General features: G+C 43.5%; 1 pseudogene; it reads right to left on the bottom strand.

Moving 5' to 3' along the window:
* Positions 1 to 4265: 4265 nt before the first annotated feature.
* LOC146679732 (histone H1-like) lies at positions 4266 to 5816 on the bottom strand (annotated as a pseudogene).
* Between the last annotated feature and the right edge of the window lie 7428 nt (positions 5817 to 13244).

Here is a 13244-nt window from a genome sequence, read left to right as displayed (position 1 = left end):
AGAGTAAAGTTCACATGCTGACGTGTGGAGACATGAAACCTTGTTGTAGCTGCAGGTGTGAACACACTGATCCCAGATCAGCTCTGCTGTATTTGTAACATGAACATTTCTGCTGCAAAGCTTCAAATGTTCAGCATGTTTCTCTGTTTCCAGTCTATAGATCCAGTCACACTTTCTACCTTCACCTGTGCAGTAAAGACTGAGAGCAGAGCTGAAAGCAAGCGTCCAATCAGTGAGCAGCATCAACACCTGAGCTTCATTCAGACTCTGTTATTGAAGATGTTGTTGGTACAAAGTTCATCTGCTGCTCACATGAATCCATGAAAGATTTATTTCACTGATGTTTCTTCAAAGCTCGTTTCAACCTGTTGAAGTCATGAATGAAAGTGCAGACTGAGAGTGGATCACATGATGTTTGAGGTGTGTCATGTGACATGTTCAGTATTGTCACACATGTCTAGATTGTCCCTGATATCATAACTGCTCAAACACTGATGATTATATTTGAAGAATTATTCCTGATGGCAGCAAAGTTTGAATGGAGCTCTCTGTCTGTGCTGATTTGTCGCCCTCTGGAGGTCAAAGCACAAACTGCATGATGTCACTGTAACCACCACAGTGACAGGAAGTGTTTTTATGACTGAAACACTGAAATGATGCTAACGGCTGTCGTTAGGCTCACTGACAGCAGTGCTGATGTGTTCATGTCAAACACTGGCTCAGGTCAGACTCCTTCATCCTTCTCCAGCGTGAGGCCGCCCTCAGACCCACAGGAGCTCTGACCTTTGACCTCCTGACCCTAACCATTTTAGTCTTGTTGCATCTTTAAATGCAAATCCTGTGAAATGGTCAGGGGCGGCTCTAGAGAAATTTTCTTAGGGTGGCAAAATCAAAGCCTTTCCCCCCAAACACATATGCAGGTGGTTACATGTGGTTAAAATGATTCAAATGCAGTAAGTATGCACGTTTTTCATATAAATATAGTCTATAACTTAATTATTGTCTGTACCCACATGATTACACACTTTAGTTACATGAAACATGTGAGTTTTGATGTTATGTACTGTACAGCCTGTATATTAAATACATATGTAGCCCAATAAGTATAAACTCCAGAAAGCTACACAACATGGGGCGCTTCATTTACAAACACAAGTCTAACTTAAGTTTCACTGTTTTTGTTAGAAAACAGTCACATTGTTGCAGCTTAAATTACACAAAATGTCAGAAATCTGCACTGTCATGAACAAACATGTAAACCTCATTTTTCATGATTTGTTGGATTCACCCTCTGAGGTCTGAAACACAACCGGACATTTGTGACTCCTTTGAGTTTACGTTTGTATTTCACCCTCAGATTGTTTCATTTTATTTTTTCCTCCTCTTGCTTTGTTTGGTATCTTTTCAGCTCAACTGACTTTAGTTGTTTTTTCACTGACATACTGCATTAGTATTACTATTACTATTAATGTAACTATTACTGATCTGAAATCACACAAAGAACCTAAAATCCTAGCAGTATTTTTTACTGTAAAAAAACCACAGACGTGTTGGGTAAATGTTTATAACTTGAAATGCAAATATAAATTGTACATTTTGTAAACAGATACAACTATTTATCTAAAAATGCAGCCAATACACCTGCTGTTTTTTCATTTTCTACAACCATTTAAAATAGCACTCACCTTCCTTCATTTCCACAGTGTAACATCCACCCACCTGTGTAAAATCAGAAATTCCCATGGTGTTGTTCAAAATGTGCTCTGGCACAATCATAAGCATCGCTTGCTGCTGAAAACAAGAAAAAAGCCGTCCTGCTATGGGCTGAACCATTTGTTAATGTGGAGGGGGGGACACTATGGAATATATCCAGTTCTAGCATTTATATTCACTGCTGACTGTAACTACGCTCAAACTGTTAAACTTATTTTAATAAACAACACTGTCATATGCAAAACTGGGGAGGTACTTGGGGTGGCAAGGGATCATTTTAGGGTGGCACTTGCCACCCCATGCCACCCTTCTAGATCCGCCCCTGCTGATGAAGCCAACAGGTTCGCTTCATTTGCAAAAAGCAGATATGAGTTTCTGAGGCCACAGTCTTCTGTGGCAGAAGGGGAATCAGGGGAAGCCCTGGAGGAGTCCACCACCCACCAGAAACAGGTCTGAGCTCTCACTGCAGTTGTAAAGGGGCTACACAGCCCACATGAGGCTGAGGGATGCAGCCTTCTGTCAGACTGTCACTAACACAGAGAAACACCCGTGTACACTCATACTCATGGGCACATACACCAATCAACCTAACCCCACTAACTGCTCGTCTTTGGACTGTGGGAGCCAGAGAACCCAGAGAGGACCCAGACATGGGGAGAGCATGCAAACAGCTTAGATGTTGGATTTGAACCCAGAACCTTCTTGCTGTCAGGAAACAGTACCAACCACTTTTCCACTGTGCTGCCTGTTTGACTCTGATACACCCATTTTTGAGCTCTTAAAAACAGCCCTCCACACAACAGAGACAAACCATAAAGGACTTTGTGGCTTGTAGCAACCAAAGAAAGTTTAAGGTGCAAAATAAAGAGGTTGAAAGGAAAGTAATAAAGGAAACATGTAATTATAACAGTAATGTTGGCTGTGTATCACGTGTGGCATGTCATTGTGGGGCTGGCCTCTGCTGGGATTGAGAATATGTGATGGCGGGGGCAGGGTTGGTTACTGGGGTTTATCCTGATCTCCTGTTTAGTGGAACTGTGCTCCTTTGAATCCACAGCACTAACCTGGCACACACACATAAAATGCATCATTGCTACAGAGCACAGCAGGACTCATTATGAGTGGTGGGGCAGGCTGGGTGGTGTTGAGGAGTCGTATCGCAGTGACATTGGCTCCCCTGCTTCACTCTCTCCTGCCCCACTAATGCAACTCACTAATCCCTCTGTCCCCTTTAGGTGGGGCTCACGCTGACTAATGTTCAGAGAGGACTGCACTGATGTAGCATCCAGGTGAGCAGCTTATGAGCCAACAGGGGAAATTTAGCTGTATTATTGTTGTTTAAATGTAATAATTTATGATTTCATGTTCCAATATTTCACTTTTCCCAACGTTTTGTTATCATTTGGTCTGAAAACCATGACAAACAGCAGTGTTACAGTTGTTAGCATTAGCTGCTATAGAGCACTCAGTCACTGTATTGGTGTTAGCGACATGAACACATCTGAGCTAACTGTGTGTTCCAGATGTGCAGCAAACCCAACTGTCCCTGTGTTTTCCTGCTGTAGACATTATCCCCATGATGCTGACGTCCTCTGGTGGGACGAGCTCACACGTTTATGGATTCAGATGCTAACTGGACCAGACTGGTGTCAACCTTTGTGCTATAGAAGCAAATCAAAGAAGAACCAGTTGAACCTGAGCTGTCTGTAGTGGTGACACCAACACCATGTCACCTGCACATGCTGACCCAGGGTCAGTGTTGAACCTATAAGCTGTGTCCTCACAGTTCAATATGTCCTCACTGCACAGGTCAATGACATCAGAGCTGTAATGTTGTTCCCGTCTCACTAAAACTTCTGGCATAAGGTGACTGATAGGTTTGTAGCTTGAACCCATCCGCTGGAACGTTAAAGTCAATATAATTACACTGCAAGCAAGACGCAAGTAGGCAAACTTCTTCATGGTACTCGTGCACGGGAGAGAACCAGACAGAGCGCCGTTCCTTCGCTTGACCCCAGTAGCTCTCGTCCGTTCTCCCATATCACTGTCCTTTTATTGAGGTTACATGAATATGCATAAGTTCATTAACATACGACGTCTACATACAAACAAAGAGTACCTTGCCTGTGTGTGTGTGTGTGTGTGTGTGTGTGTGTGTGTGTGGGGACTGCTGATCAAAGGGTCAAACATCCTTGGTCAGGAAGAGGGTAGCCTCCCCCTCACCCTAGATGGTTCATCCTAGATAACACGGTGAGGAAGTCCTGCAGTTCATCTAAACAAAGAGCACTTAGACTAGAACAGACGCAACTACGTTAATCCTACCATAAAATAATAAGACACGGTATGACCTCTCATGCTCCCAAAGTGCTGTCTAATACACACAAAGTTTGCAGACTATCAAGGATCAAAACCTCTACCAATCTACAACTAATTACAAAACTCTAAGCATATATAAGTAAATATTTCTAAGCATAAATGACAATCAACAATACAAATCTAACATTTCCCCCCTTTTTGACCTTTATGCCTGAAAAGTTCCCAGGTATGCTAACCCAAATTTTGATTTCCCACATTAAATAATTCCTATGTGTTCTCACCTAGTCTTCTCACTCTGTTGTCCTCTCACTCTTTTGTCCTCTCCCTCTTCAACAGTCCCGGCAGTTCTCCTTCAGCTTTGTCCTGTCTAGTAGCTGAAGTGCTGCTGCTGCCTTCTTGGGCGACTTCTTAGCAGCTGCTGCCGGTTTCTTGGCTTTGGCCGCGGCGGGCTTCTTGGCTTTGCTCTCAGTAGCCTTGTTCATCTTGAAGGATCCGGAGGTCCTGGTGCCCTTGGTCTGCACCAGAGTGCCCTTCGCCACCAGACTCTTGATGGCGGTCTTGACACGGGCCTTGTTCTTGTCCACATCGTAGCCTCCGGCAGCCAGAGCCTTCTTGAGAGCGGCCACAGACAGGCCGTTGCGCTCCTTGGAAGCGGCCACGGCTTTCACAATCAGCTCGCCCACGCTGAGGCCGACCTTCTTGGGCTTGGAAGTCATCGTCTTCTTCTTCTTGGCCTGAACCTCGGCGCAGGGCGCAGGGCGTGTTTATGATGGAGCCTTTCCCACCACAGCGCTGGCACGTTGAACGCATCATGAAGGGTCCATTTCTTTCATGTCGCTAGCCGCATGTGGCTTGCCCGAGTCACTCAGTCCTTTTTGAGCATTTCAACATGCTGCCGCCGCAGACCCTGGCCTCAGATCCAGCAAGTTTAGCGCGCTGATCTCCAAAAAAGTCCCGAAGGCCAGAAAGACGTCAAATAAGTGTCTCGTGCTGAGAACTCAAACAAAAACTCCTCTTCACGCTGCCATCTTGCTCGCCCCTCCGTGAAATTCAACCAATCAGACAGGAAGATGGGTTTGCTTTCTTCTTCTGCTGCTGTTTATCCACATTGCTGCTGCTTTGCTGGGACTTTTTGTGCTCAGGACTTGCTGCTGTCTCTTTATCATGTTATTGCTTTGGAGCTGCATTCCTTATCTTCAGGGAGGAGTGAGCTCGCTTGTGAGGTTGAGAAACACATGGCACTGTAAATAAGTCAGCCAGAAACTTGGCCTGCATGTTTCCAATGATGTTAAACTATAACTTTCTTCCGACCGCTGCATGTGGAAAATTGATTCAGGTCTGCTTTTCACCTGAAAGTGACAAACTAAAACATGTTCATTATTATCATCACTGCTTAATCAACACACATCTCTCTCTCTCTCTCTCTGTCTGTGTTTGTGTGAACAATCCTTTCTTAAAAGCAGAAAATGACATTGTAGTTGTTTTTCGGCTGATCAACACAAAACCTTTTTCCTATGATTATTTCTCTTCGTCTACAATGTAGTAATTTGTCTCTTTTTCACTCTTTTTTTTTTTTTCTTCACAATAGCTGGTGGTCTGCAAAATCACCGCTCTCACTCACAATCAGAGGCAATCACTTTTGCACAGTGCACAAAAACACTGTGATGTCAGACACATTCACACTCACTTTTTCATCTGCATAAATAAATCATATGGCTGGAGATATGTGCCATGGTGATCCATAAGCATGATCACCAGTTTATTTAATTATTTTTAATCCAACAAAACAAATAACCAAAAACATGATGCTGATGCTACACACACACACACACGAGTCAAGGTGCAGAAAAACTGCTCATGGAAACGCTGCACACTCTCTGTTTCCCTCTCTTTGAGTAGTTCTCAGACAGCTCTTGATCTGATAATGTGTAGCTTGCTCATCAGCTCAAAAAACAAAAACAAAACTGCAACGCGACATCACACAGTAGTTGCATGCTCTGCCCACAGTGGCAAAGTCTTACACTTACATATTCAACACAGCTTCTCCATCATGTATTTTTAGATGTTTCATACAGGGTTGAGCATATTAGTTGTTTTCACAGATGTGCTCTATATCTCAACAATGGCTCATAATAAGACGACCGTCTTCCACACAGGTCAAGTGCACCTATGCACTTCATGAGTTTAAATATTTACCTATATCACTTCACCTCACATGTCATTGTACTGAATTTAAGCAACCACAAGCTTAATGTAGATTACTTTTAACAACTATCCACCTCAATTAAATCTATGGTCTGGCACACAGGCTGCTGTCGATCAGGGCAAGCTAAAGAATAAACATTGTGTCAGCAAGGGGTGGGGGGAAAGCCATTCACCAGAGCATATCTTAAGTGCTGCTGATGTGGGCTGGCCTTCTCCACAGCTCTCCAAGGCTGGTGTGTTTTCTGAAAACTTCTAACATTTGAATCTCTTCCATTTATAAGCCTGCGATTAACCGCACGGCTCAGGTCCGCGTGACCGCGCTCGCGTGAACCCGCGCAGCTGTGGAGCCGTCGCTCTCTCTCTTTTTTACATAAATACTTTGTGCTGCCAGGAGCAAAGTCCAGCACAAACGTCTGTCTCCCTCCGACTCACTCTTGGTTGCTTAGAAACCCGTGATAACAACAACAGTCGGTGTCACAGACCACATGTTCTGCTCCGCACACACAACAACAACAACAACAACGACGACGACAATGACAACAACACAAAATAGGCCTACTGTCCAGCACAATCTGGACCCCGCGGAACTTCTCAACACCCCACTGAGCGGTGGAGAACTCACTACAGTACCCCACACAGCGGTCTGTATTTCGCCCCACTAAGACGGCGAACCAAAAAAAGTTCGAACTGCGCAACTCTGCGACTTAATGCTTCTGTACAAAAAACCCCACTGAGCGGCTTTGTACATCGCCCCACTTAGACGGCGAATTTTAGCCCCACTGAGCGGCCACGGACAACGCCCCACTGAGCGGCGAAGACGTAATTTTAGCCCCACTAAGCGGCCACGGACAACGCCTCACTGAGCGGCGAAGACGTACAGTTATAGAGTTGGACTCTAAACTTACTCGGTGTTGCTTAGCGTGTAATATCAGCCTCGAATCCCGCCAATCGCCATTCATCGAGGAGAAAAGACATACAGCGAATCCACAGGAACTTCCTGGCTGACGTCAGTCTTTCAGCGTGTCCCTCCTCCCCTCGGTGAATGCGATTCCAGGGATCCGGCATCGAAGGACCAATTAATGATAGGTTTGTAGCTTGAACCCATCCGCTGGAACGTTAAAGTCAATATAATTACACTGCAAGCAAGACGCAAGTAGGCAAACTTCTTCATGGTACTCGTGCACGGGAGAGAACCAGACAGAGCGCCGTTCCTTCGCTTGACCCCAGTAGCTCTCGTCCGTTCTCCCATATCACTGTCCTTTTATTGAGGTTACATGAATATGCATAAGTTCATTAACATACGACGTCTACATACAAACAAAGAGTACCTTGCCTGTGTGTGTGTGTGTGTGTGTGTGTGTGTGTGTGTGTGGGGACTGCTGATCAAAGGGTCAAACATCCTTGGTCAGGAAGAGGGTAGCCTCCCCCTCACCCTAGATGGTTCATCCTAGATAACACGGTGAGGAAGTCCTGCAGTTCATCTAAACAAAGAGCACTTAGACTAGAACAAACGCAACTACGTTAATCCTACCATAAAACAATAAGACACGGTATGACCTCTCATGCTCCCAAAGTGCTGTCTAATACACACAAAGTTTGCAGACTATCAAGGATCAAAACCTCTACCAATCTACAACTAATTACAAAACTCTAAGCATATATAAGTAAATATTTCTAAGCATAAATGACAATCAACAATACAAATCTAACAGTGACTTTTCTGGGTGATTCCTACTCCAGGGTCACCAGTTTGAATCCCTCTGTTACTGCTGGGAACGTGCTGCTAAAGTGCCCTTGAGCAAGGCCACGTCCAGCTTATGAAGCCAACCCTGGGCTCTGCTTGCTGGCAGTGACCGAGTAGATGAAACAGCTCAGTGGATGCTAACTCACAGCTAACAGCGCTCTGTCATGGATAAGTGAAATAAAGCTGACTGACCCACAGCTGCACACAAACACCTCCAACACCTACAGGTCAGCAGGTCCACTGCTGTCTCTGATGGGCCCAAACTTTGCTTGTTCAGCGTTTGCTGCTGCTGACTTTGAAAATCACACCAAACATGGAATCAAATATATCGACTCAGCTTAGACTACAGAGAAGCTCGGCACTGCCCACAAAACTCAACACAAAAGGCTTTTTAAAGACAACAATCACTTTGACAGACACACAAACACGACTGAGTACAGAGGAGCTGCTGGTTTGAAGCCACAGAAATGTTCAAATGTTTAAACACACTGCAGCGTTGCAGCCGTGATGCATTTGTGCTGCTAAGGCCACACACATCAGCTGCCTTACATTTTAGTACCAGTTCATCTCTGACCATGGCAGCACAGTCTTTCCAGTACAGTGATGTTGGTGGGGACAGTGGGGACTGATTGTTCATTGGCTGTAAGCCGGTCACATGGACGTTTAACTGGTGCTTTGGTTGCTCTGTAGTCTGTTGTGCCTGTGAGCTGCTCCTAAAATGAGACAGATTATAATTGTCACCATTCTGTTAATGACTCTTATTATGTGCGCTCTCCTCCACTGTCACACTAAACACATTAAACCTTTATTTTTGTGTAAAGTCAGGATTTATTGGCTCTTCTTAAAAGCGTCATGAAGTGCAAAACTCAGCAAACATTATACAAAAGTAGATTTAGAAGCTGAACAGAAAACATTTAAAGTGACAGTCAGCACAAATCCAGCTGACATCTCCATCCAACCCAAGTCTTCATTTAAAGTCATTATAACTGTGACACATGTTTGTTACAGTATTAATCCTGCCTGATGCTGCAGGGCCAACATCATGAAACAGGCTCAGCATTTATTTCCATTATGAAACTTTATCATTAAAAACAAACCATTGTTCTGCAGTCGTCCCAGGACTGTCGGTCAAACGTTCTCTCCACATGTTTAAGGCTGAGCTCACTTTATCGTCTGCCTGAAGGAGGAAAGCAGATGTTACTAAACATCACAATAAAACATATGAAATGGGTGCACATGAGGAACGTCTGCACTGTTAAAGCCATGCAAACATCTTCACACATGAAGCAGCAACACCTCTCAGTTTAGCAGCAGCTGGTAAAAGCCACAGTGATCCTGGAGCCTCCCTGAAGGACTCGTTCATCAGTAACTGTCAGGAGGACGATTAAACCTTCTGCACACGTCCTGTAGTTACACACTCGGGAGGAAAGACGACGTCCTCGCTCTGCAACATGATCTGTGTTTCATCCAGGACGCTCAAACACAGACTGGTTTCCAAATATTAGACCCACTGGTTCTTCATGCGTTTCTACCTGAGCACTCAGAGTCATTTCTACAACAGGCCTCCTTCACCTGCTGGTGCCTCTGTTTCTGTGTTTGGCTGTTTCCATCAGTGCCTGATGTTTGTGATCTTTGATCTGTTCTGAAGTCTCTCTTTGTAACACAAATGTTGTTTGGCTTCTTTTGCAAACAAGGCAAAAGAACTTTAATGGATTCATTTGCTGATCTTACTTTTCTGATGCAAAGCCGTCCTTTCAACGCTTTAGAAAGAAAACCAAACAATGTTTTTAAAACTTTCCCAAAATGTAAAAGCTATTAAAACCATAAACTTCTGCTCCTTGATCATGTGATTCTTCTTCTAGACTGTCTGTAATTGTTATTGCTGATTGTCAATAAAGTTGTTTTTTATAAGTTATGTTGTAAAGGAAGCTTGTGGCGAGGGAGGAGGGGCGACTAAAAGCAGGTTCATATAGTGGGAAAGTCCTCAGGTCATGTGAGGATATTTACTGATGCGTCAACACTGTCAGATAAAAGAACGGCTGCTGCATTTGTTCTCCCACAAATAAGTTTGGTGATGAGTAAAAGAATTACAGATGATGTGGCAGTTTATACTGGGAGCTGGTAGTGATGTTACTGGCTTGAACTGGGTGGAGGACGCACTAATATGGAGGTATGTGGTTTGCTGGGACTCTAGCAGCGTGCTAGTGAGCACAGGTGATATGTCTTCAGACTCTAGGCAACATATTGTTTTTGATATACTTCATTTACTGTATAGAATCAAACACAGAGGGATAGAAGTGGATTTCTTATGGCTCCCTGTGAATATCGGTGTTGATGCAATGAACAGGACGATGAGTTTAAAAAGGTGCAGCAAGAAGAAGTCGTGCAGGTTTGACTATAAAATACAGTGAAAGTGAGGTGAAGAGTATAATGAAGGTAAAGATGAAGGACGAGTGGCAGGCACACTGGGACAGAGACGGGAAAGGCAGATATTATTATACAGAAAACAGTCGTGTAGAAGAAGCTGCAGCAGAGACCAGGATGGAATCTGGAGAGTCAGAGTTGGTCACACAGGCTTGAATAGCACACTTAAAAAGGTAAACATGACACAGGAAGTGTGACTTCTGTGGACCAGAGGAGACGTTTGACGGGTTGTTAGCGTCGTCAGGATGCTGGATGGAAACGCTGTGCCTGATAGGATGATTACAGGCTGGACTTTGTCTTCCTGTTACAGATGGATCCAGGCCCTGGATGACTGCTGGACACACATGACCCACACTAGGCTGCCTTCATCCATCCTTTCCTCCTTCACTGAGACTCAGAGTCAGCATGTATGTATTTATCAGTGATTTGAATCCTTTCATTACAGAGTGAAGTTAAAGTAGACGTGTGAACACACTAATAAACACAAAGGGACACAACTACTACTCCATGTTGTAAAGCTGAAGTATTACACAGCTTTATGAACCTCCTGTTATCCTGGTAGACGAGTACAGCAATAAATCTTTTACTTGAACATCTTCTGGCTCCAATAAGCTTTGAAATGTGACCATGAAGTTAGAGACACACTGACTGAAACCCACAGCTGTGACTGTGGATCACATCCACACACAGTGTAGCTGCTGTCTCTGTGTAAGCCTTTGCACTGCTGCTCGCAGCACCGTTATATCACTCAGCGCTCGCTGCTGTTATTGAATCCACTTTTTACTGTCCGTGCAATCAAGCTCCTCTGCAGAGCTAGAAAATATCTTCGAACCAGTTTATGTGTTAGGGGATCCTTTGCAGCTGTGACTGTTGCCTCTGTTTTTGTCCTTTGGTTCCTGGGAGCCTTTTACATTTCCATCAGCAACAAATATCTGAACAGGCTTTATTGTAGGAAATACAGGATTAAATAGTTGTCATTATTTATTAGATGTTGTTAAAGATGATCCGATGCTTGTTTAGTTTAATGCTGTGGCTTCAGTCAGCATCACTGTGCTGTATAGTTTTATTTTTCTCATCCTTCTGTTAAAGTTGCTGAATAAAAGCTGGTTGGTCTGCACCTCACCTCTGCCTCGAGCCTCCTTCTTTAAAGCAGCAGAGGCTCTTCATTCAGGTATCACAGCTCGAGTTGTTCTGCAGGAGACCCAGAGTACTGTCCTTGGTCCATAATGACATTAACTTTGATTCATGTCAACATGAAGCCTGAACGTCTGTGATGAACACACTATCAGCATCACTGACATGTTTCATCATTTAAAAACACTTCCTGTCACCGTGGTGGTTACAGTGACATCATGCAGTTTGTGCTTTGACCTCCAGAGGGCGACAAATCAGCACAGACAGAGAGCTCCATTCAAACTTTGCTGCCATCAGGAATAATTCTTCAAATATAATCATCAGTGTTTGAGCAGTTATGATATCAGGGACAATCTAGACATGTGTGACAATACTGAACATGTCACATGACACACCTCAAACATCATGTGATCCACTCTCAGTCTGCACTTTCAGTCATGACTTCATGAATTTATGATCAGTTTACTCCTGAAATATTCAAATGCTGCAGGGTGAAGAACAACAAAGTGCTGACACATGTTTGTGTTTCAAACAGGAAAACCAGCAGAAATAAATCATCTTTGGACAACATGACAGAGATTAGTGAGTTTCCAAGTTGCACTTGAATGCAGCACAGACAGATTCTGATGTTCGTGGTTGTAAACGTGTCCTCAAACGGCGCTCTGACTCTTTCCTTCCTGCTCAAAGTTCCTCTTTTCTGAACTTGGTGTTTGTGCCTGACGCTGATCGTCTCCGTGTGGAGCTCCGTGTGAAGGTAACGTTAGCAGTGTGTAATGTTTCCTGGCTAACATCAGCTGTGTGCAGCTCAGTTCCAGCACAAATCTGCCGCTCCATAGTTCACGGTAACGGACTCATGAGGTCGACCGTTAAACGCTCTCCCGCCATTTTGTCTGTGTGCGCGGATGTGTACGTTTTTGTTACCACTATCATCTCATCAATAGCCTATTTGTAAAAGATCTCTGTTCATAGTTTAGTTGGATTTTAAAACTCTGTAGTTGGACAGTTTTATTTTGGACTGATGCTAAAATTCTTGCTGATTGTTTCTGTCGAGGTTTTGTACTTGACATCCCCCATTTTGGATGTGATAAGCTGTAGAGAGTGCGTCCAAAAAGAGAAACCAGAAAGAGAACCTGTTTTATTAATAACCTCTTGCAAATAGAAGAATATGAAAAAAACAACAACAAATAGGATAAAACCTTTAAATTACTTGAATTTTTAAAATCACCATCATCTGTTAACACAAATTTGATCATTTCAAATTTGTGTTTTCATTTTCTCTTCCCAGTTACTTCTTTCTCATTCTCTTCATTCTCCTTGTCACCTTACGTCTCACTCCTTAACTGAAGTTGTAGTTCTAACATAAGAAGTCCCACCAACGTCCTTTATTTAATCTCTGTGTTGTCACAGTTATTATCATCAGATCAGACATGAGACCCAGACAACAACATAAGTTTACAAGCTAACATCATGTCAGCTAACATTAGACGATAGCATCATAAACTTTAAATTACTTTGCCTCTGATCAACAGTTTGATTACATTCTCACATCACAGGTTTATTTGCTAAGTGTGAGTCCGCCCACATTAGATCCACTTTTCAGCAGGTGGAATAATTTGTAGTATATAGGTAATACATCAACAATGCTGCCGTGGCTAAGTTAGGAATATTTATAATGTCATTTCCAAAACTTGCATATGATCTGCAATTT

This window comes from Copadichromis virginalis, unplaced genomic scaffold (genome assembly GCF_057382275.1).
Source record: "Copadichromis virginalis isolate Kocher_CV1m ecotype Utaka unplaced genomic scaffold, C_Virginalis_male_GT1.1 unmapped_scaffold_1, whole genome shotgun sequence".
In the NCBI taxonomy this organism is placed as follows: Eukaryota; Metazoa; Chordata; class Actinopteri; order Cichliformes; family Cichlidae; genus Copadichromis; species Copadichromis virginalis.
Note: the sequence above shows the minus strand (reverse complement) of the source record. Positions and strands in the feature narration are given on the sequence as shown.